This window comes from Podarcis melisellensis, assembly GCF_964234715.1.
Source record: "Podarcis melisellensis genome assembly, chromosome: 4".
NCBI classification, from domain to species: Eukaryota; Metazoa; Chordata; class Lepidosauria; order Squamata; family Lacertidae; genus Podarcis; species Podarcis melisellensis.
Window position 1 is genome coordinate 94,190,422 of NC_138531.1, and position 25,474 is coordinate 94,215,895.

The window sequence follows — 25,474 nt, forward strand, 5'->3', positions numbered from 1 at the left end:
TGGCTGAATTGGTCTTACTTGGGCCAGCGAGGAGGCCAGGGGAGAATTAGCTGTGGGGTCTCAGAGTGGGTAATCTTTATAAAAGGGGAGGGAAGGGAAGGGAAATAAAAGATCAGGCTGAATTCAAATTAAAGGTCAGGAGAAATAGCTCTGTCTTACAGGCCAGACGGAAGGAGGTTAAATCCTGAAGGGCCCTGGTCTCATGGGACAGAGCTTTCCACCAGGTGGGAGCCATCACTGAAAAAGAATAATTATTATTCTTAGTAGTCGTATTAATCATAGAATTGTAGAGTTGGGACCTCAAGGGGCAACCTCGTGGCAATGCTGGAATCGTTTGCCCAACACAGGGCTCGCCCCTGAAATTTAGAGTTTCATGCTCTACTGAATGAGCTATCAAGGCAGACAGAAGACCACCCAATGCAGACCCCAGGACTAACACATTAATAATAATAATAATAATAATAATAATAATAATAATAATAATAATAATAATTTATTTATACCCCACCCATCTGGCTGGGCTTCCCCAGCCACTATGGGCGGCTTCCAAAAAAAATACTAAATTACTCTAATATATCAAACATTAAAAGCTTCCCTAAACAGGGCTGCCTTCAGATGTCTTCTAAAAGTCTGGTAGTTGTTCTATTTGACATCTGATGGGAGGGCGTTCCACAGGGAGGGCGCCACTACCGAGAAGGCCCTCTGCCTGGTTCCCTGTAACTTTGCTTCTCGCAGGGAAGGAACCGCCAGAAGGCCCTCGGTGCTGGACCTCGGTGTCTGGGTAGAACGATGGGGGTGGAGACGCTCCTTCAGATATACTGGACCGAGGCCATTTAGGGCTTTAAAGGTCAGCACCAACACTTTGAATTGTGCTCAGAAACGTACTGGGAGCCAATGTAGGTCTTTCAAGACCAGTGTTATGTGGTCTCAGCGGCTGCTCCCAGTCACCAGTCTAGCTGCCACATTCTGGATTAGTTGTAGTTTCCGGGTCACCTTCAAAGGTAGCCCCACGTAGAGCGCATTGCAGTAGTTCAAGCGGGAGATAACCAGAGCATGCACCACTCTGGGGAGACAGTCTGCGGGCAGGTAGGGTCTCAGCCTGTGTACCAGATGGAGCTGGTAAACGGCTGCCCTGGACACAGATTTGACCTGTGCCTCCATGGACAGCTGCAAGATCCATAGCTCCATGGCAGAGCCTCCGCTTGGCATGTAGAAGATTGCCAGTTCCATCCTTGGAAACTCCAGGCAGTACTGGGAGAGATTCCCATCTGGATAGCTGCTGCCAGTTAACGTAAATAATAACAGAACCAGTTGAACCAATATGACTTCCTGTGTCCTGAGCTCCAGATTCGAGGGAGCCCTTGGCAAGGTGCCCTCTCTCCAATGTCAGGGGGCAATTTTAATTTCCCACGCGCCCCGGGGCAGCACTTCACTGGGGGAAATTAAAGCGTCCACCTGTCGCCGAGGCTGCTTTCAGGGAAGCCTGCGGTCGACGCTCCGGGCAGGCTGCAGCAAGCGGCTCTGTTTCTTCGCAAACCCAGCCGATTTGCAAGCTATCACTCATTTGCTCTTAGTTCCACTCCTCCTGCTCCGCAGGAAAATGTGCCATTTGTACACGTCACGCTCAAGTCGTCTCCGAGTGAAGGAGAAACTGTGCAGCTGCAGCAGGTTAATCAAGACAGGCTGAGGTTAATCTGATGGATGAAAAAAGCCTCCATTTAAAAAATAAAAAATAAAGGCGGGACGATAGATGCTTTTAAAAACAGAGGAGGTTCTCGTGGTGACCCCTTAAGGCTTCTTAAGCTCCTTCATATACACACATTCACACTCAATTTCTCTCACACACTATGCAAAGGCCTGTTCTCAGTCAGGAGAAGCCACCACTAATAACTTTGTTATTGAGAGAAACAGAGAGAGAAAGAGACTACGTGCGTCTGGCTATCGTCTCTTCCTAATGGAGAGATGATTCCATATGGTTTCATATGTCGTTCGATGGCGAGCCAACGTTATCAGGAGAGGGGAGGCAGCTGGCGCCCCCTTTTAGAGCCATATGGAGCAACGCGAAAGCCTTTCCTCGATGCGCAACGTGATCAAAACATCCAGCCGGACAGGTGCTGCCCTACGGGGAGATGCTGTGCTGTCACATGCTCTCAGCAGGCTGCGGCCTTTAACTTTCTCAGCTGGCCACGTTCCGCCGTTCGAACAAGGCTCGGGGTCAAGCTGGGGCATTGCAGAGGCCGGGAAAGACATGCCGACAACCTGTTTTTATATCTGTCGGAAGCCTCCCGGAGCAGCTGGGGCAAACCCAGTCAGATGAGTGGGGCATGAACACTAAGATTATGATGGTGATCCGAAATAAGCAGGAAGCTGATCACTGCCTTGACAAGACAAGGGCAAGAAACAGGTTGGTGCCTTGTGCAATAAGACTTAATAGCTGGGATGCTGGGATGCCAACTTGCTCCCCAAATTGAGGGGGCTCAGCCAAGTCACATGGGGGGGGTGGCAGCCCCCTCAATATTTTTGGGGTGCAGACCCCTGCCCCAAAATATTGGGAGAGTTCTGAAGCCCCTTGTGCCACGTATACCATATTTTTTGCTCTATAAGGCGCACCAGACCACAAGACGCACCTAGTTTTTGGAGGAGGAAAACAAGAAAAAAAATATTCTGAATCTCAGAAGCCAGAACAGCAAGATGGATCGCTGCGCAGCGAAAGCAGCAATCCCTCTTGCTGTTCTGGCTTCTGGGATAGCAGCGCAGCCTGCATTCGCTCCATAAGACGCATACACGTTTCCCTTACTTTTCCCTTATGGACAGCTGCGAGATCCATAACTCCATCGCAGAGCCTCCGCTTGGCATGCAGAAGATTGCCAGTTCCATCCTAGGCAACTCCAGGCAACTCCCCTGTAACTTGGCTTCTCGCAGTGAGGGAACTGCCAGAAGGCCCTCGGCGCTGGACCTCAATGTCCAGGCAGAATGATAGGGGTGGAGACGCTCCTTCAGGTATACTGGACCGAGGCCATTTAGGGCTTTACAGGTCAGCACCAAAACTTTGAATTGTGCTCGGAAAAGTATTTGGAGCCAATGTAGGTCTTTCAAGAGTGGTGTTATGTGTTCTCAGCGGCCGCTCCCAGTCACCAGTCTAGCTGCTGCATTCTGGATTAGTTGTAGTTTCCGGGTCACCTTCAAAAGTAGCTCCACGTAGAGCGCATTACAGTAGTCCAAGTGGGAGATAACCAGAGCATGCACCACTCTGAGGAGACAGTCTGTGGGCAGGTAGGGTCTCAGCCTGCATACCAGGTGGAGCTGGTAGACAGCTGCCCTGGACACAGAATTGCCCTGCGCCTCCATGGACAGCTAGAAGAGGTGAAGGAGCCCAAAGGAGTGGGCTCCAGTCGGATGGGTGGGGTACAAATATTAATAATATTATTATTATCACTATCTGCAATGCAGGAATTGCAGCAGGTATCAATTTCATCCTTAGATTCACTGTCCAAGCTGCCCATACCATGAATCGCCTTTCTGTTTCCTTCCTCCTTTTCCTGAAAGGCAGCCATGGGCCACCTTGTCTCCATTGGCTCAAGTCTCTCGTCGCTTTGGCACTTCCTTTCTCCCCCTCCCCCCCCCCCGGCAAGCCTGGTGTAATAACAATCACAGCCTTCAAATAAGCTCGCTCCATTTTTCAATTCCTTGAGTCAGCTTTGCTAATATCTGTGGGCCCAAGGTACCTGCTGACTGATTTATAGGAGCTGTGGGGTTCCTTCGGAAATGGAGTAGGGCCTGTTCCACCCGTGTGTGTTATGACACTGCCCAGCGTGGTGTCTGCCCGTGACCCCAGAAATTCCTGGGCTTACTTTCTGCAAATAAAATAAGACAGGCGGCCCGAGAACTTTCCTGCCCCTGCACAAAGTATGACTTTAATTTGTCTCCAACTGAGGAGAACGTGCTGATGATTTGCAGCTAACTCTTGGGGGAGAGGAGAAAGGGGAAAACCCCGTATCAAAAGCGTATGATTTTCTTCCACCTTAAATCATCCCAGTGCTACTCAGAAGGGTCCAACACAGATGTACCATATTTTTCATCCCATAGACGCTCCGTCCCATAGGACGCACCTAGTTTTTTTTGGGGGGGGGGAATAAAGGAAATTTTATTCCCCTTTATTCCCCCCCCAAAAAAGCTGGTCGGGGAAACCGAACCAGGTCGAGGAACAGCGGGATGACGGCGCTGCGCTTCCCTGCTGTCCCCCAAGCTTGTGGGGCTGGCCGATGTCTGCCCGGCGCGAGGGGCACTCTGCTTCAGGGCGTCTTGCCCGCCGGGCGGCAGGCTGCTATCCGCAGCGTGGGGAGCCCTGTGGGGAACTCCTGCAGGGCTCCCCACGCTGCGGATGTCTGTCCGGCTGCCTAGGCTGCGCATGTCTTCCTGAAGCCTGGAGAGCGAGAGGGGTCGGTGCGCACCGACCCCTCTCGCTCTCCAAGCTTCAGCGAAAGCCTGCATTCATCCCATAGGATGCACCCAGATTTCCCCTTCATTTTTGGAGGGGGAAAAGTGCGTCCTATAGAGCGAAAAATACGGTAAGTGTGCTTAATCACCTTGGTTTCACCAGGTAGGGGAGCACGCTTCGTCCCATGGTGGAATGTGGATGGGACCGATACTTGTGTATAGATAGGATTTTCCGGCAGAGGAACTTGTTCAGCAAGTAAAATGTCCTCAAATCAAAGGGCCTTCATCATAGACGGCTTGCTGGGAAACAATGAGTTGCTGCATTTTGCAACCCCAACCGTGTCTTCAGGGGAGTAAGATCACCTTTGAAGGTGACCCGAAACTACAACGAATCCAGAATACGGCAGCTAGACAGGTGACTGGGAGCGGCCGCCAAGACCACATAACAACGGTCCTGAAAGGCCTACATTGGCTCTCAGTACGTTTCCGAGCACAATTCGAAGTGTTGGTGCCGACCTTTAAAGCCCTAAAGACCTGAAGTAGCGTCTCCACCCCTTATCGTTCATCCCGGACACTGAGGTCCCTCTTTGAGGGCCTTCTGGCGGTTCCCTCACTACGAGAAGGCAGCCCTGTATAGGGAAGTTTTTAATGTTTGATGTTTTAGCGTATTTTTAATATTTTGTTGCAAGCCGCCCAGAGTGGCTGGGGAAACCAAGCCAGATGGGCAGGGTATAAATAAAAAAATATATTATTATTATTATTATTATTATTATTATTATTATTATTATTTCATCACATTACTGAGACTAGAGGATAGTCCATCTGAGACTTTCCTCCAGGTGTGTATGCTTGGAATACATGGGCCATGGGACTGATTTTGATAGTATTTTATCATAGGGGGTTTATTCCATGGGACCTCAGGCCCAGGGACAGAACCTCAGGCCCCTTACACTTCCTGGAAACATAGAATTGTAGAGTTGGAAGGAATCCTGAGCGTCTTCTTGTCCATCCTACTCCAATCTCAGCATCTTTGACAGACAGCCAAGAGAAAACAAGCATGCCCCATCTTCCTTGTAACAAGCCTTTTGATGTGGTTATCATACTCATACTCCTTCAACCATTCCTCATCAGGCTTGGTTTCCAGACCCTTGATCATCCTCCCTCCTCTGCACATGTACCAGCATGACAATATCCTCCTTAAATTTGCAAATGATCAAATTTGCAGATGACACCAAACTGGAAGGGGTGGCTAACACCCCAGAGGACAGGATCACACTTCAAAACGACCTTGACAGATTAGAGAACTGGGCCAAAACAAACAAGATGAATTTTAACAGGGAGAAATGTAAAGTATTGCACTTGGGCAAAAAAATGAGAGGCACAAATACAAGATGGGTGACACCTGGCTTGAGAGCAGTACATGTGAAAAGGATCTAGGAGTCTTGGTTGACCACAAACTTGACATGAGCCAACAGTGTGACGCGGCAGCTAAAAAAGCCAATGCAATTCTGGGCTGCATCAATAGGAGTATAGCATCTAGATCAAGGGAAGTAATAGTGCCACTGTATTCTGCTCTGGTCAGACCTCACCTGGAGTACTGTGTCCAGTTCTGGGCACCACAGTTCAAGAAGGACACTGACAAACTGGAACGTGTCCAGAGGAGGGCAACCAAAATGGTCAAAGGCCTGGAAACGATGCCTTATGAGGAATGGCTAAGAGAGCTGGGCATGTTTAGCCTGGAGAAGAGGAGGTTAAGGGGTGATATGATAGCCATGTTCAAATATATAAAAGGATGTCACATAGAGGAGGGAGAAAGGTTGTTTTCTGCTGCTCCAGAGAAGCAGACACGGAGCAATGGATCCAAACTACAAGAAAGAAGATTCCACCTAAACATTAGGAAGAACTTCCTGACAGTAAGAGCTGTTTGACAGTGGAATTTGCTGCCAAGGAGTGTGGTGGAGTCTCCTTCTTTGGAGGTCTTTAAGCAGAGGCTTGACAACCATAGGTCAGGAGTGCTCTGATGGTGTTTCCTGCTTGGCAGGGGGTTGGACTCAATGGCCCTTGTGGTCTCTTCCAACTCTATGATTCTATGATTCTATGAATTGTGGTACCGAGAACTGGATGCAGTATTCCAGCTGTGGTCTGACCAAGGCAGAATAGAGCGGTACAGATTTCTCGGTCTGGCTCCCAGAGCACACCCCCTCTCCAAACCACATCCTGGGAGAAGAGAAACGTTTTTGCCTGGCACCTAAAGATACGTAATGAAGGTGCTAGGCAAACCTCCCTGGAGACAGCATTCCAGAAATGGGGAGCCATTGCAGAAAAGGCCCCGTTCTTGTGTTGACGCCCTCTGGGGTTCTTGTGGAGGAGGCACACAAAGAAGGGCCTCAGATGATGATTGTGGAGTCCAGGTCCTCATACTTTCACTTGTAAGGAAAGAAGGGAGGGTGTTATTTTTATCCTACGTCTTTCCCAAGGAGCTCAAGACATTGCAAAGGATGCCTACCTTGTCTGATTCCTTCTGTCCTTGCAACAACCTTGTGATTCCGGTTAGGTTGAGGCAGGAAGCTGGGAAAGGATTTTACCTTGGTTCTTTTGGTCAAATTCCAACATTTTATCCTTTTGTCTTCTAGTTGTAAAAGATGATAAATAATCCATGCTGCAGTGTGGTAACTGTCTTTGGACTTTGTTTGCAAATTTTTCTTGAGTGCTATAATATGGATTATTATTATTATTAAATTATTTTAATAAAGGGTACATACAGTGTCTCTGTTTTCAATTCATAGAGCCCTTTCTACCCCCTCCCTGTTCTGTAATCTCACTGTGACTACAAATCCCTTGGTGCAGTGTACACCATGCCTACATCATCATCATCATCATCATCATCATCATCATCATCATAATACTGCATTCCTTGAATTCTGGTGCCAATCTGAAAATTTTGTTTGGAGAAGAAAACACCAATCAACACTTTGCATATTTTCAGTTTAGCTGAGATGTTCCCGGGTTTGGATAGGAAACTGGAGCAGCCCTTGTTAAAACCACTTTTCTTCATTGATGTTTTCTAACAGAACCACCATTGTGTCTGCATATTCAGGGAAGCTAGTGTGGTGTTTGAAGAAGATTTAATAGAAAATCTGAGAGCATGTGCCCGATATTGAGATGATATGGAATTACTGCATATAGAATTTTGTCTCCTTTGTAGCCTTTATCTGCCCTTTGAAGTGCCATCGGCTAAATCTCCCCCCATTTTCTTTTTCTTGTTAGAGAGAGAAAGAGAATGCCTGAGTTTGTGTGCACAGGGAAAGAAGCGATTTCCAAAGACAATGAGGTTTTTTAAATAAAATAAAAAACACACCCCCAAACACCCAAAGTTTCAGGTTAGATAAAGAAGGGTTGAGCCCAAATGAAAGCTTGTTTCTCCAAGTAGGCTTTCAAATCCCTCTGCTGAGATAAGGAAGATCAAAGTGTTTAAACACGTTGATCCACTACTGAGGGAATTTTAGTGCCAGCAAAGCAGAACAGCTGCACAGTGGCTACAACTTCTAAAGTCGCAGCAGGAGTTTAATTGGCGGGTTGGAAATGCAGAATTCAGGTCTGGAGGAAGACTGCACAGGCGAGCTTTTATTGTTATTGACAACTGGAGAAACTGTGTGGATTTCCTCCTGTACCCTTTTCCGGGAGAGAACTAATTGGCAAGTGGGGAGGAGGGTGGTTTTAAGCGGCTGAGGAGAATGCAATGGGTGCAGTCCAGACCCTTTCGTTTTTATTCAATTTGCATCTCCCAGGATAGAGATCCTGTCAATTTGCCGAGGATTAAAAGGCTCACTCTCAGGCTCTCCTCGAGAGGCATTAAATAATGGAACAGGGCTGGGTAATGTCATATGGTAATGCTGTTTGCATAGCACCTTGGAGGGGTGTGTGTGCCTGTGTGGTGGTCGCTGGGGAAGGTCGGACGGCGAGAAGGCTGGATTCGTGCTTCTAGCAAAGAAACTGAAATCTCATTCTGTCGAAATGACCGGGCGAGAAGGAAGGGGGATTGTATTGATTTCCCTTACGGTGACAAACAATCTCCCGGGCCCGCCTAGGCACTGTAAATCTTGGGGAACTGTTGTAAACAAAATCTGCCCCCTTTCCCTTATGGGGTATCCAAGAGAGCCCTTAAGTGGGTTCTCTATTAGTAGGAGAAAATAACAGAGGCCAACAAATAGAAGGGGAAGAAATGGAGGCAGTAAGGGATTTTACTTTCTTGGGCTCCATGATCACTGCAGTCATGAAATTAAAAGACGCCTGCTTCTTGGGAGAAAAGTGATGACAAACCTAGACAGCATCTTAAAAAGCAGAGACATCACCTTGCCAACAAAGGTCCGTATAGTTAAAGCTGTGGTTTTCCCAGTAGTGAATTGATGCTTTTGAATTATGGTGCTGGAGGAGACTCTTGAGAGTCCCCTGGACTGCAAGAAGATCAAACCGATCCATTCTGAAGGAAATCAGCCCTGAGTGCTCACTGGAAGGACAGATCCTGAAGCTGAGGCTCCAATACTTTGGCCACCTCAGGAGAAGACTCCCTGGAAAAGACCCTGATGTTGCATTCTTAAAATTCCTCCTTGTAGCCCCTTCTTGACAAAACTGTTTCCCCTCTCCTCCTCTTCTTCATAAGATTACAATGAATTAAGTACAAGTGTACATGAGAAAATTGCATTTGCTAAATATTGCATTGCACAGCCTGTGTTGTTTAGTTTCCATCTCTTCTTTCATATCCCATAAGAACAAACTTGACATCCTGAAATGGAAGTCAGAGCTGTTCAATGAAGTAAGTACTCTCATCCACCAAGGCTGGCCATGGGATCCTCTTAAAAGAACTTCAGATGAGCAACATGCTCTTCCTGAGCTCTGCCCTGGCTCTGTCGTCTTGGATATGCTTTGGTTCTCATTTCCAGTTTGTGTCTCAGCCAACTCCTGTTTCCCAGTTCCTCCTGCGGTTGTGACTTGGGGCTTTTGAGTAAGCTGAGTAAGAGGAGACATGCTTGAGGTCTCTAAAGTCAGGCACGGTTTGGAAGAGGATAGAGAAACTTCTTCTCTTACTCTCTCGCAACACTAGAACTCATGCACATCCAAGGAAGCTTGTATGTTGGAAGATTCAGGACAGACAAAAGAAGGGTCTTCTTCATTTGAGAGCCAGTGTGGTGTAGTGGTTAAGAGCGGTAGTCTCCTATTCTGGGGAACCGGGTTCGCGTCTCCGCTCCTCCACATGCAGCTGCTGGGTGACCTTGGGCCAGTCACACTTCTGTGAAGTCTCTCAGCCCCACTCACCTCACAGAGTGTTTGTTGTGGGGGAGGAAGGGAAAGGAGATTGTTAGCTGCTTTGAGACTCCTGAAGGGGAGTGAAAGGCGGGATATCAAATCCAAACTCTTCTTCTTCTTCTTCTTCTTCATCACATGCTTGCTTCCTTGAGGAACAAGGAAAAACTCAAGGATCAGCGATTCAACTCAGTACTGGTTGAATAGCTAAAATCCAGACAAGACTGGTGTCCTGAGCAGGGAGGGAAGTAGTGGAGTCTGGTGTTCACTGGACCTTGTGGGGCTGCCAGGAAATAATGGGGTGTGGCCAGTGAGATAATGGGTGTGATCAGTTGTCCTGGTTTTCTGCCCATCATAGGCATTAATTCTATGGGACTGAGGACAGCTCAGCCTACTCCCCCTGATCTTGAGGGGCCAGAACTTGCCTCATAGGGTCTCATAGGGCCTTGCAGCCTCCTCTCGATGCACTTGACATCACACCTGTGTGTTGCCCATGTGACGTCACACAAACGCGACAAGCTCACCCAATGTCGGGCAGAACTCAGTGCGTCCTCCCTTGCCAATATTCTGTGGATACTTAAGGGTTGCCATTGTACAAATACTTAATGCCTAAATAAATGGAAAAGCTACTTATTTTGGTTTGGAAGGAGACTTATAAACACCATCTCCAACTCATCGAAAGATTCAATCAACGGTGTCTCCGAAACACATCACTTGGGAAGACAGGCAAACTAATGCCAGTGTACTGGAAGAAGCAAAAATCACCAGTGTTGAAGCAACACATCAATTTTGTTGGACTGGTCATGTTGTGTGGGTGCCTGATTATTGTTTTCCAAAGCAACTACTCCATTCCAAACTTAAAAATCGAAAACGTAATGCTGGTGGTCAACAAAAGAGGTTTAAAGACTGTCTCAAGGCAATTTTTAAAAAATGTAGTATAAACACCAACAATTGGGAACACTTGCCTGAGAGCGCTCCAATTGGAGAACAGCCTTTACCAAAGGTGTCAGGGGCTTTGAAGACATTTGAACTCAGAGCAAAAGGGAGAAATGCGCTAAGATGAAGGCACACTTGGCAAATCTACACCGTAATCAACTCCTGCCTAGTAACCAATGTCCCCACTGTGGATCCAGAATTGGCCTCCACAGTCACTTACGGAATCATTGTTAAAACCATGCTTATGGAAGACAATCTTACTTGGCTATGAGTGATCACCAAAGAAGAAGAAGTGGTGTCTGGTTCATTGTGGGTGCAGGAAAGAGCTCCAGTTTTCCATTGAAGGCCCAACTTCAATGCAATGAGCTCCTGATAGGGTGGCTTACAACTCCCTGCAGAGAACAAACGCTTGTTTGCCTCTTTAATTCCAGTGATTGAGGTTGTTAGGAGAAGGCCTTGAATCTCAAAGGGAACCAAGATAAGTACATTCCTCAGGGTGGGGTCCTAAGCTCAGCTCTGTGAGTCAAGAGGACTTTGCCTTCCTTCAAGGGAGGGTCCCACTCTGAGCCAGAAAGTGCTTCTGCATCCTTAGTGCAGTTTGGGTGCATTGCTGCAGGCCTCTTGAGCCAGCTGGCTATTAGTTCCAGGATAGAGCCTCAAGTTCAGAATAGAACCTCAGGCTCCACTTACCTTGCGGAAAGGACCCATTGAACTCAATGGGACTTATTTATGAGTAATTATAGGTATAGTGGGTATAGGGATGCGTGTGGCGCTGTGGGTTAAACCACAGAGCCTAGGGCTTGCCGATCGGAAGGTTGGCAGTTCGAATCCCCGTGACGGGGTGAGATCCCGTTGCTCAGTCCCTGCTCCTGCCAACCTAGCAGTTCGAAAGCACGTCAAAGTGCAAGTAGATAAATAGGTACCGCTCCGGCGGGAAGGTAAACAGTGTTTCCGTGCGCTGCTCTGGATTGTCAGAAGTGTCTTAGTCATGCTGGCCACATGACCCGGAAGCTGTACGCCAGCTCCCTCGGCCAGTAAAGCGAGATGAGCACCGTAACCCCAGAGTTGGTTACGACTGGACCTAATGGTCAGGGGTCCCTTTACCTTTTATAGATATAGTATTACATGCTGTAAACTCAGACAGATGAGCCTAGTGCACAGTAAGCGAATGCGGTATCCTCCACAGCTCCCATTTCCTCCCTCAGTGTACCCCCCCCCAAATCGGTTCTAGAGGTATCCCCAACCCTTTGGAGCAGATCTGGCAAGAGGGAGAAGGAGTTGTGCAAATGGAAATCCTTGAACTGATGGGAACGGTTAGTTAAATACCAGCCGTAACCTTTCCACCCTCTAGGATAAAGAGTTATGCGTAACACAAAAGTAGCTGTTAGGGAAAGTCATAAATTTCACCCTCTCTGCTCTTTCTTTTCATACCTCTCAATCAAGCACGTACAATTCCTGCCGTTACGTCAACAGTCACCATATAAATGAGGTGGAAAGGCAGAGCAGGGAAGAAAAAAGCCTCTGAAGTCATGCAAAATTAGTTTCTGATAAGGTTTCGGGGAGTTTACATTATGCTGTCTAATGATTTATGACTATTTGAATCTCACCATTCCTGTAATTAATACCGCCGGATGCTTTCTGTTTGGAGTAGTGTTAATCATAATAATGCAAATGCAGAGGGGCTCTCGCGGCTTTGGCTTTGCATTTTGCATCGCGCCCAAAACAAGAAACAAAAAAAGCAGGCTCCGTATTCAAAACCCTTCTCAGTGGAGCGGCTCGCATTGCATAGGTGAGTGAATGCACACCAAAGGTAAAATGACTGAATTAATAGGAGCCAGAATAGGGGGGGGGGGACTAAAAAAAACCACCACTTGGCTCATAGCTCTGTTTTCTCTTCCCCACCTTGTTAGAAGACCGTGACTGTTCAGCCTTTTAAACCAAAAATAAATTATTGCAATGCATTTGCTAATTATATTGTACCCAAGTTCTGTGTAGTGCAAATTACACTGATGATGGATTTGGAATGAGGTCTCTTCATGCTTATTTATAGCGTTTTCAAAAGCCACAGAGCTCAAATGACGGGTGCTGAAACCAAGGGCACAAACTGTCACAGCTGCCACACATGGATGCGCACCCACAAGTCTCCTGCATCTTTCAGAGCTCCACAGCAACCACACATCCAACAGCTGTAACTTTTCTTTGCAGCACTGAGATGATGGTGATGATGATGATATATTATTATTTATATCCCACCCATCTGGCTGGGTTTCCCCAGTCCCCAGCCACTCTGGGCGGCTCCCAACCGAATATTAAAAACACAATACAGCATTAAACATTAAAATTTTCCCTAAACAGGGCTGCCTTCAGATGTCTTTTAAAAGTAAGATCGTTGCTTATTGGTGCACCTGTTGAATTTCAGCTGGTCATGAAGACTTGTCCTGGAAATATTAATGATATGCAAATGAAGTGGGTAACTGATGCCTAACATAAGTTGCTCTGAGCTTTCTGAAGGCTAAGCAAGTGATAGAACGAAAATGCATGGCAACTGAGGGCATAGGGCCTTGACCTTGGAGAAAGTTATAGCCCTCTTCAGGCATGTAGACAGAACATTCAAGAGCAGAAACTGAGGATGAGGGCAGCAGCATGTGTCCCAAACCTCTCCGATGCCCTGGCACTACCAAGCTTACTGCACTGGGCTCTGCCACCAGAATTTCCAATATGCCCAGCCAAACTTCCTTGGAAGCCCCTCCAGATCTTCCTGCTCAATTCAAGAAGGCCTTGGATAAAACAGAGGGTGTCAGTCATGGCTTTCCCTGATCTCCTCCATTAGCAAATGCCTAGAGCTACGGTTCTCAACCTGTGGGCCCCCAGATGTTGTTGGACTACAACTCCCATCATTCCTGAGCTCTGGCCTTGCTAGCTAGGGGTGATGGGAGTTGTAGTTCCAACAGCATCTGGGGACCCACAGGTTGAGAAAGGCTGGCCTAGAGGGAGCTACAGTTGTCAGGCTTGGCTCCTGTGCACTTGTGGACAGGGCAAGAAATTGGTCTGTGTATAGTTAAAGCTATGGTTTTCCCAGTAGTGATGTATGGAAGTGAGAGCTGGACCATACGGAAGGCTGATCGCCAAAGAATTGATGCTTTGAATTATGGTGCTGGAGGAGACTCTTGAGAGTCCCATGGACTGCAAGAAGATCAAACCTATCCATTCTGAAGGAAATCAGTCCTGAGTGCTCACTGGAAGGACCGATCCTGAAGCTGAGGAGGCTCCAATACTTTGGCCACCTCATGAGAAGAGAAGACTCCCTGGAAAAGACCCTGATGATGGGAAAGATTGAGGGCACAAGGAGACAACAGAGGACAAGATGGTTGGACAGTGTTCTCCAAGCTACCATCATGAGTTTGTGGGAGGCAGTGGAAGACAGGAGTGCCTGGCGTGCTCTGGTCCATGGGGCCACCAAGAGTCAGACATGACTAAACGACTAAACAACAACAACGAGTGGCAAGATGTGGGAGATTAAATTCTCTCCCCGTTGTGCCTCTTAAGGTTGCATTCTTCAGCCCTGGGTTCCCAGAAATGGCTTTGGACTATGACTGCCACCATCCCTGGACATTGGCTCAGTTTGCTAGGGATGGTGGCAGCTGTAGTTCAATGAAACACCTGGAGAGTGGAGGTTTCAGAACACTATCATTTCCAGCTGAGTCGCCCTTCAAGAGCGCTACTTAAACACACACTCATTGGCAGATGTCGCCACTCCTTGTTGGTGAAGTAAGGTCATCCAGAGGAGTGGTGTTCAGTTGTCCCCACCCACCGCCCCGGTTAGAGAGGCCAAACTGACCTCGAACCAGAAGCTAGGGATTTAGTGTTGCTGGTTCCATTGCTTCGGGGAACTCCTCCAGCAGAGCTTCCTTCAGACATCTTCACTTTTGACTTTCAGGCGTCTCTTGGAGACTTTATTATGCCAAGAGCTGTATTCAGAATTAAGCAAATACTAATTCCAGGTGAGCCGCTCACACTTAGGATTATTTTGCATTGTTTTGTGGTATCTTAATGCTTTGTGATGCTGCCTCAAGATAGCTCGGTTGGTTTCGGAGGGGCAGGCTAAAAATCTCTCTGAAGTTGTTTTGCTAAACCATGATGCAAGAAGTGCAATCGCTCTGTGTCGTGCTTTAGTGCTTCGTTGTTCTTTCAATGTTTCCTTGTGGGATGGTGTCTGTTGTAACCGGAGGGAGGTTGGTTCAGTCTCATTTACTAACTTTGGCAAATTCTTTGGTGGTGGAGATTTGGGTGGGCTATTGTATATTACCTTGATATTTTAAATGAGTAGGTGGTGTATACATATTTAAAACATTTAGAACAGTTTTTTAGTTTTCATTTGTGACTGGGGATATGGAACCTCTAGAGCTTCTACGGATTTCCAAACTTGGGTCTCCAGCTATTATTGGACTACAGCTCCCATCATCCCTAGCAGCAGGACCAGTGATCAGGGATCATGGGAACTGTAGTCCAAAAACAGCTAGAGTTCCAAATTTGGGAAACCCTGTTCTACAGGAAGAGTTGTAGCTCAATGGTTGAGCAAGTGATTTTCATGCAAGAAATCCCATGACATTTCCTGTCTGTTACCCTGGAGTAGCCTTTCCCAACCTTTGCCTTTGCTTGGAAAATCCCCACGCGTTTCACCTGAGGAGGATCTCAAAATTTACTTTGATTTTATTCATTCCTGCTTTAGACCAGCCTTACTCGACCTTGTGTCACCAGATGTTGTTGGACTACAACTCCTATCATCTCTGACCACTGGTCCTACTGCCTAGGAATGATGGGTCCAGCCCTGTGTGTAGCATTAGATGCTATTCCAGTGATTCTTTCTCTGAATGAAAGAGATTATAATATAAGGAAACCCAACTTTCCATTCATTGTGGGGGAAATAAGCCATGTTTTTGCTTAAAGATTTTTTAATAAAAAAAAAAACCAGGATCCAAAAATCACACCCATTTGACTTTTGGAACCATCTTCGGACAATGTAAGAATCCATTCTACCACACCCGCAAAACCAAATAATATGAAACCATCAAGCCAACCCAGGGGGCATGGTGACTCCATATGAAAACAACCCAGTGGACCGGATGTTCAACCAACTTTTGAGATGCTCTCCTTGTTTGATGCTTGCATCTCCCATTCATCTGCTCATATCTGAGATTTTAAAGAGCTAACTGTATCGGGGGACAAGATTGCTGTTCTATAATTCAGCTAAATCAGTAGCTGTTTTGAATTCCCGGCTTCCCCTGAAGAAGTGTCCCATGGCTGCTGCCATTATTCTTATTAATATGATTGTTCCACTTCCTGCTTTCCAGCCTAAAAGAAATAACGGAAAAGCCCAACCTCCTTATCGTATTTCTTTATTTCCTCTCCCCCGACAGGTAAACTGCAATCAACACATGTCCAGGTTAAGGCTGCAGACTTCAAGGATCTTTTGATGGATTATTCCTAGATCTTTCCAACAGGTAAATAACCACATGGTTGAATTCTAAAGCCATTCTAATGGGCTTGGCAATGCTGTTGTTCATTCTGCCACAGAGGGAATGCTTTGCGCAGACTTCGTAGCTGCACATCTGTGCGCCGTTTGATAAAGGGAAGGGAAGCTGGGGTGATGGTGGCTTGAGGGTCCTTCGGTTCCCAACATCATACAGTAAATATTGCACAACGGCTGTTAGTCAGATTAGCTAATGCTTCTTAATACCAGTTGCTAGAAACCTCAGGAGGCTCATCTTGTGTTTTTATGTATCTGTTGATACAAGAGGAGAAACCAAGAATCCTTTCCAAGAAACCAGTGGACTCGAGTCTCTCTGTATGTAAAGGAAGGAGCTAGAACAGGCATAGGCAACCTCGGCCCTCCAGACGTTTCGAGACTACAATTCCCATCATCCCTGGCCACTGGTCCTGTTAGCTAGGGATCATGGGAGTTGTAGTCCCAAAACGTCTGGAGGTGCTGAAGTTGCCTATGCCTGAGCTAGAATGAGGATTGGAGACCAGGCATGTGGTGTGTGAGAGGAGAAAGATTGTGCAAGGTCTAGCAGACTGCAGAGAATAGCAGCTGCGTCAACAGAAGCATGGGCATAGCCAAGGGTGGGGGGCAAGGAGGGGCAGCTGCTCCCCAAATCAATTTTTTTAAAAAACAATAAAAATCCATAGCAAACTGAGGTTCTGCCCCCAAGAAATGGCCTGCCCCTGCTAACAAAAATCCTGGCTATACCCATGAACAGAGGTATAGTATCCAGGGAAGTGATAGTCCCTCTCTATTCTTTCTTGGTCAGACCCCACCTAGAGTACTATGTCCATTTCTGAGCACCACAATTTAAGAAGGATGTTGACAAGCTGCAATGTGTGCAGAGGAGGGTGACCAAGATGATTAAGGGTCTGGAAATGAAGCCTGATGAGGAATGGTAGAGGTATGTTTCGCCTGGAAAAGAGGAGAATGAGAGGGGATAGGAGAGCCATCTTCAAATATTTAAAGGGTCGTCACATGGAGGATGGAGCAAGCTTGTTTTCTCTTGCTCCAGTGGGTAGGTCGCTTAGGGTAGGTCCTTAGGTCGCTGGTTCGATTCCGGCTCGAAGGACGTTCTGTTTAGGGACGCGGGTGGCGCTGTGGGTTAAAGCCTCAGCGCCTAGGGCTTGCCGATCAAAAGGTCGGCGGTTCAAATCCCCGCGGCGGGGTGCGCTCCCGCTGCTCGGTCCCAGCGCCTGCCAACCTAGCAGTTCGAAAGCACCCCCGGGTGCAAGTAGATAAATAGGGACCCCTTTCTAGCGGGAAGGTAAACGGCGTTTCCGTGTGCAGCTCTGGCTCGCCAGAGCAGCGATGTCACGCTGGCCACGTGACCCGGAAGTGTCTTCGGACAGCGCTGGCCCCTGGCCTCTTGAGTGAGATGGGCGTACAACCCCAGAGTCTGGCAAGACTGGCCCGTACGGGCAGGGGTACCTTTACGTTTACCTTTAGTGGGTAGGACCCGAACCAGCTGCCTCTTTGCTTTTCTCAACATCTCCACATCTGTGGAGGCAGAACATAGCCATCAGGGTTAGTAGCCAAATCGGAGAGGCTGTGTTAAGGTGCCACAAGACCCGTTGCTTTTGTCGTGACTGAGTAAGGTGGTCACCAGGGACATGGATGGTGCTGTGGGTTACACCACAGAGCCTAGGTAGGGAGGGCATTGCTTGAATTTTTAAAAAATTCCAAAGCACTCTCTGAAGCAATTGTGATGATTTACTACTGCTTCTTCTGTCTAAATTGCAAAAAAGCAGCACCCCTGCTGTACTAAAGGAAGTAACCCAGGCAAGCGAGTGGGGGCACCCTTCCGGCAATGTCTCTGTCCGAAATAAATAAATAGATCTGGTTCTGTAGATGGCAAACAGGCTATTTTCAATTTAGCATTTCGGAAATTCCCTTGGGGAGGCTGCACTTGATGAGCCACTAGCAAAAGGGGGTGGAGAGGGGGGAAAGACATGCTTCCTCGCTCAGTGTCTGCACAGAAGCCGCTCGGTCGCTTACTGCAAGGTAATTATGATGCTTTACATCTGTCAGATGTTGTAAGGTGTGGGCCTCTTAAGGATCTGCCATGGCCCACTGCATCTCTCTCTCTCCTGTGATGATCTGGGCAAACATCTGTTCTTCCTCTTACCAGTAGCAGATTTTCTCTGTATCCGGACACTGCCTTTTAATTGCCCCACACCTCGGCCTGCAATAACAACAGCAACAACAACAACAATAATAATAATCTGAAGACAGATACCTTTTTGTGCATGCACTCCCTTCGTGCCCTGCGTCTCCCAGGTTGGCGTGGGAGGCAGTTTTATTTGTTGCATTGTATCAGATTAATAATAATTATTATTAATACTAATTTATTACTTCTACCCCACCCATCTGGCCGGGCCTCCCCAGCCACTCTAGGCAGCCCACAACAGGATATTAAAAACACAATAAAACATCAAACATTAAAAAACTTCCCTAAACAGGGCTGCCTTCAGATGTCTTCTAAAAGTCTGATAGTTATTTTTCTCTTTGACATCTGATGGGAGAGTGTTCCACAGGGCGGGTGCCACTACCAAGAAGGCCCTCTGCCTGGTTCCCTGTAATCTGACTTCTCATAGTGAGGGAACCGCAAGAAGGATCTCAGAGCTGGACCTCAGTGTCCGGGCTGAATGATGGGGATGGAGACGCTCCTTCAGGTATACTGGGCCAAGGCCGTTTAGGGCTTTCGAGGTCAGCACCAATGCTTTGAATTGTGCTTGGGAACATACTGGGAGCCAAGGTAGGTCTTTCAGTTCAGATTTCCTCTCGGCCTATGAATCTCTAGGTGGCCTCAGGCAAAGACCCTCCTGTCTGTCCCTCAGGCACGCACCCAGCTGCAATGTGGGAAGGAAAACAGCATCCTTACTTGCAGGTCAGGTGGAGAAGGTGAGAGGAGACCCTAAAGTCCTCCTGACCTCTACTGGAGGGAAGTGATTCATTGTCACCAAGGTCCCTCTCTGCTGAGGCACCTTCTCTGACCCACAGTAGGAGTGTCTCACTCTGCCAGCTTGTCATGCCACCTCCAAAGCACTCCTCTTGGGTCCCACTCTACATTACTCAATTATTTGCCATGCCTTCCTAGGCTCACAAAGATGGTGGTGATCCTTGAAGGCTATGCGCATTAATCAGATGCCCACTTTAGCCCAGGGGACAAGAAACTTTGCCCCATTAAGGCAGGCTTCCCCAAACTTGGCCCTCCAGCTGTTTTTGGACTACAGTTCCCATCATCCCTGACCACTGGTCCTGTTAGCTAGGGATGATGGGAAGTGTAGTCCCAATTATAGTCCCAAAGTAGCTCTAAATCTTTAATTCCCTCCTGGCTGAGACCAGGCAGTCCCCTTCCCTGTTGACCATCTGGCGAAGACCTTTTCATTTCTGCAGGCATTTTAAGCCCTTTTCTTATTTTATGGCTAGCTTTAAACTTTTTACCTGTATTGCATCTTCAGTAACCTCATTGTGCACCGCACAGAGACTACAGCAGTCAAGCAGTATATAAAATTGTCGAAATCAGATAAGCAGGCTCTTCACTGGGCAAGGATGCGTCTTCAGTGGCCTAGATCACTCCTAATTCTGTTGTGCAGGAGCAGAAATAAGTTTTGCATGGAGAAGAAAAACGGGTGCAGAATTTGGATAGTTTGAGAGCGTTGTATGTGTGTCTGTACGTACAGATCAGTAATTGAGTTTCTTCTGTATCTTTTGGACATTTCTGATGTCATTCTCCCGCAAGCAGCATACATCCTTTTTCTCCTGTTCTTGTAAGCACCTTAATATAGTTACAATAAGCAGAGGATATGATTTCACGCCCTCCAAAGAACTGATATATGTCAGCGATGCTGGGGCAGAGATCCAGTCATTATGCTGTTTGGAAGAAAAAGAGATAACTTCATGTTAGAGTGTAGGTAATAGACTTTTCCTCAGTAAACTACATCTGTCACCAGATATTAATGAAAAGTGCACTGGTGGTTATCGGAGCAGGATCTCTGCTGCAAAATAGTATTTTCCCCCCTGTCTTTCTCGAGGTGTAATAACGTGCCGCAGTGCTACAGCCGTCCCTCTGAAGAGAATTTCAGTATTTTGACAAATGTTAGTGAATTAACGCCTTGTTCCACGCCCATGGGAAATAGCTAAGTATTACTACCACAATCTATCAAACGACAATGTCGAGACATGGAGAAGCTGCTGCTAACTTTGACCAAGGTTTGGGTCTGGCGGTGTTGGGTAAGGATGAGAGAGAGGCAGACTTATTTATTTGCTTAGCCCATTTGTTATACCCCAGTTGGTATGAGGGATTTTTCACCAAGTTGCATGTGTATACAGTGGTACCTCAGGTTACATACACTTCAGGTTACACACTCCGCTAACCTAGAAATAGTGCTTCAGGTTAAGAACTTTGCTTCAGGATAAGAACAGAAATCGGGCTCCGGCGGCGCGGCAGCAGCGGGAGGCCCCATTAGCTAAAGTGGTGCTTCAGGTTAAGAACAGTTTCAGGTTAAGTACGGACCTCTGGAACGAATTAAGTACTTAACCTGAGGTACCACTGCACTAGGGGCACAAAATGTCAACACCCGGTGCTGCCTCAACAAAGCTACATGCTATGCAGAATTTTGTGTGTGTTTAAATTGATACCGGATGGTTCTGTTGGTTTTTTCAATTGTATTGCGGTCTGCAACACTGCAAACACGTCCATGAAATTTAAAAAGTGGTCTAAAAGTGTTTGAATCATAGACCTGCAGGGCTGGGAGGTACCACAAGGTAGGGTTGCCATATGTCTGGGAATTCCTGGACACGTCCCCTTTTGGGGGTCCTATGTGTCCATCCGGTGGGGGGGCAGATTTTACATTTTAAACCAAATGTCCTGAATTTTGGTTTTTTTTAAAAAGGTGCACAGGCGGCTCTGGTTCTGGCTCTGGTGTGGGCAACTTGGGCTCTGTCTCTGATATCTCTGGCTTGGCGGTGGCAAAGGGTCTACCGGGTGATTCCCTAAAAAAGCTCAATAACCTTTTGAGCTGTCGGGACTTTGACCTCTTGAAATATGGCAACCCTACCACAGGGACGCGGGTGGCGCTGTGGGTTAAACCACAGAGCCTAGGACATGCCGATCAGAAGGTCGGCAGTTCAAATCCCTGCGACGGGGTGAGCTCCCGTTGTTTGGTCCCAGCTCCTGCCAACCTAGCAGTTCGAAAGCACATCAAAGTGCAAGTAGATAAATAGGTACCGTTCTGGCGGGAAGGTAAACGGCGTTTCCATGTGCTGTTCTGGTTTGCCAGAAGCGACTTAGTCATGCTGGCCACATGACCCGGAAGCTGTACGCCGGCTCCCTTGGCCAATAAAGCAAGATGAGTGCCGCAACCCCAGAGTCGGTCACGGCTGGACCTAATGGTCAGGGGTCCCTTTACCTTTACCTTTACCTTTACCACAAGGGTCTAGACCAACCCACTGCAATTCTAGAAACTTTCACCTGACGTGGGTTTCGAACCCAGAACCCTGGGATAAAGAGTCTCATGCTCTCAGGTCCCATCACCCAAGGCATACCCTGCGTGGTAGGCTGTCATGTGAGAGCCGCATTCTACCACTGAGCCACTGCCCTGTAGCGACAGGAGTATAGTGGTATCTTGGGTTAAGTCCTTAATTTGTTCCGGAGGTCCGTTCTTAACCTGAAACTGTTCTTAACCTGAAGCACCACTTTATCTAATGGGGCCTCCAGCTGCTGCCGCACCGCTGAAGCACGATTTCTGTTCTCATCTTGAAGCAAAGTTCTTAACCTGAAGCACTATTTCTGGGTTAGCGGAGCCTGTAACCTGAAGCATATGTAACCTGAAGTGTATGTAACCCGAGGTACCACTGTATAACAAATACAGTGTATAACAAATACAGTGGTACCTCAGGTTACAGACGCTTCAGGTTACAGACTCCGCTAACCCAGAAATAGTACCTCAGGTTTAGAACTTTGCTTCAGGATGAGAACAGAAATTGTGCTCCGGTGGCGCGACAGCAGCAGGAGGCCCCATTAGCTAAAGTGGTGCTTCAGGTTAAGAACAGTTTCAGGTTAAGAACGGATCTCCGGAACGAATTAAGTACTTAACCCAAGGTACCACTGTATAATGAATTTGTGCTGGAAACTCTTACAGCAGTTAAACTCTTAAGGATTCTACCATGAGGCAGGGAACCAGCAGGTCTATTTACGCAGCCCAATTGAAAGTCAGCTTGTTTTGCACCTGTCAGTCTCAAGCGCACCGCCGTGGCAAAACCTTGGCACGGAGCAAATAGCCGTGGAATGGACCATTGAGCGCGTTCTGGGCCTCTGCTAGGAGAAATGGCGCGTGGACCCGCAGAGCGCTTCAGCCTGTCGTCTCACGTGTGCGAGAGAGCAAATCCTCCTTTTCCGCCAAGCAGCGTTTGAAAGCTGGGGTATGTAACCCCAGACTAGAACTTTGTTTTAATTTGAAGCTTGTAATTAGATGTTGATGGATGGGAAGTCACTGGGCAAGTTCAGCGGCACTGCCTGCTTTGCAAGAAAAGCCAACAATGTTCCCAAGGAGACCCGGCGCTTTTTTATTTAATATTAATGCACTGGCGTTTGTTTGCACAGTGCCTATGGAACCATGAAGGTTGGCAGGCCCTGATCTCAGGGTTATTTTGGCTGCGTGGGTCCAGTGGTTTCCTTTCCCGCCCCCAGTATAATTCTCAGCGCTTTTCTGCTCAGGTTTATACAAAGTTGTGTTTTTCAGTTTAATACACCTTAGAGAACAAAATAATATAATTCGTTTTGAGGCTGCAGCAGACTCAAAAGCCAGGGATCTCTTTGACAGCAGATATTCCCAGTGCTTTTTTTCCTAAAAAAATGTTTAGGGGTACTCTCATTTTCCTACTCATATTGAAATACTGCCCCTCAATGAGGCCAAACTTAGATTCACAAAATGTTTAGGGGTATGTGTACCCCTGCGTCCCCACCCCGGGGGAAAAGCACTGGTTATTCCATATGTATATTTTGCTTTGAGGTTGTGCTGTTTGATTATATTATGTTAATTATGCTGCATACCTTGGTGGAAAGGTAGGACAGAAATAAATGAAGGATGGAAAGGTGAGGAGCGGATCAGTGAATTCTGTAGTTGCTCCCTTACTCCTTTCTGGACACAACTCCAGAAGTTTATTAAACTTGTATGTAAAGGCTACATTGTCATCAAGGTTAAGGCTAACCAGGGGGTTCCATCTGAACCAGGGCACCATAAAACCCTTGGTCCCCAGGGATAATGAGCCATGACAATGTGTTATGGAATTAAAATTTTGGCCACAACTTTGCGTGGCAAGTTTCCATCGCCCCCAGTGGAAATAAAGACACATGACACAATTATTAAGGTTAATGGGCTAAATAAGGCCACAACTTTATTGGTTACAGGTGATGAGCGGTATTGGCTTAGACATTGGTCCTAACTGACTATATCTGGCTTCAGCCCATCCGCTTGAAGTCCGGGAAGGGTTAACCGCCAGTAGGGGGAGTCCTGCTGAAGCACATCAACTAGGAACTTCCCCGGGGTCAAGCCTCACCTCCATAGGCTTTGGACAGGGCCACGCCCCCCGGAATCCTTTATCAGACTACCCTTCCATACCAATGCCTAACTGCCAATACCGCCTCCGCATACCAGCTGTGGGGAAATACAAGGGGGTGGGGAGAGCCCTGTTGAGCTCAGGTCTTGCTTTTGGGTTTCCCATGGGCACCTGGTTGGCCACTGTGGGAGAACAGGGTGCTAGGCTGCATGGGACTTTGGCTTGATCCAGCAAGGCTGCTGTTGTGTTTCATTAGCCCTAGTGGTGATTTTGCAGAGCCTTTCCTCCTGCAGCCTGCTCACAATGTACGAGAAGTTGCGGGCTGTACGCTCCTTGCCACTTTTCCATGATACGTCGTGGAATTCACACAGTTTCTTCACTTCCCCCCACGAAACCTTTACCATCTCAGCTGTTTATCTAACTCTGCCCTATTTAGCGGGGTTCTTTATGCTGTATGCGATTTCCTATTTCTGTCGGCAAATTATTTGGCAAACGCCGTGCGGCTAAGAAAAGGTGATTAAAGAATGCTCATCTTAGATTTGGAAATGGCCCGAATCCAGCGTTTAATGGAAAAGGAAGAGAGAGTCTTTATCTGAGAAGGATTTGGTCAAGGCTTCCCGAGAACAGCTCAGCAGAAAAACACCCTTGAGTAGGTCGTTCGTAATTCATCCATAAGCCTGCACCGGAGCCAAAAGAATTATCTCAGTCCCTAAATCAAGCATGTGTTTTAAGTGTTGCTATAACAGAGGTTAGGGAGCTTTTCTTAGCCCAGCAAAAGTCCGTGATTTGTTCTGCTTTGCACATGGCAGTAAACAATAGTTTGAAACAAACTTTGGTTTGATGTCAAGCGTGGGGAAACTCCGATTCTACAGAAGCTGTGGGACTACAGTTCCCATCATCCCTGACTTCTTGCCATGCTGAGTGGGGCTGATGGGAATTGGAATCCAACAGCATTGGGAGAATGCATGGTATCCTGGAACAGCGCATTGATATTGTGCATGCCTCACCCTGCCACCAAGAAGGAAGCCAGAGTCTGGCTTGCCATCGTTGATCACTAAATTGTAACTATGGTTTGTTTTTGGTTGACTGCCTATGGTCTGCTTGGGGAAATGGAACCGCAAGCCCAGGTGTCTGGCATTTCCTAGCGGCACAGCACATTAGCAAAGCTAGCAGCACATAGCAGCATGCACCAGCATGCAAATGAAACCATTGTTTGCTTTGAACTATGGCTTAACGCTGGGATGGAGAACCTCAGGAACAGGGTTCAATGAGACCCCCCCTCCCCAAGAATCGCTTTCTGGACCTCAGCACTCTTTCCCAGGCTGCACACCTCATCATCATCATCATCGTCATCTTTGGCAATCATTTGTAGCCTAGTAAGATTGTCTTCCATAAACACGGTCTTAACAGTGAGTCCGTAAGTGACTGTGGAGGCCAGTTCTGGATCCACACGTCCTTCCACAATGGGGACATTGGTTTCTGGGCAGGAGTTGATCACGGTGTGGATTTGCCAAGCCTGCCTTCCTCTTAGCACGTTTCTCCCTTTCGTGCTGAGTTCAAATGTCTTCAAAGCCCATGGCACCTTTGTTAAAGGCTGTTCTCCAACTGGAGTGCTCACAGGCCAGTGTTTCCCAGTTGTCGGTGTTTATACTACATTTTATTTAGATTTGCCTTGAGACAGTCTTTATACCTCTT

General features: G+C 47.3%; 1 protein-coding gene across 11 annotated transcripts in view; it reads left to right on the forward strand.

The window, feature by feature from the left end:
• The window catches only part of TENM4 (teneurin transmembrane protein 4), a 628,724-nt gene that overhangs the window by 216,336 nt on the left and 386,914 nt on the right, over nucleotides 1-25,474 (forward strand). For all 11 annotated transcript variants that reach the window (XM_081909492.1, XM_081909496.1, XM_081909502.1 and 8 more), the window contains one exon: nucleotides 16,092-16,175. The gene's annotated coding sequence lies outside the window, so the exon portion shown is untranslated. The remainder of the gene's footprint in view (nucleotides 1-16,091; nucleotides 16,176-25,474) is intronic.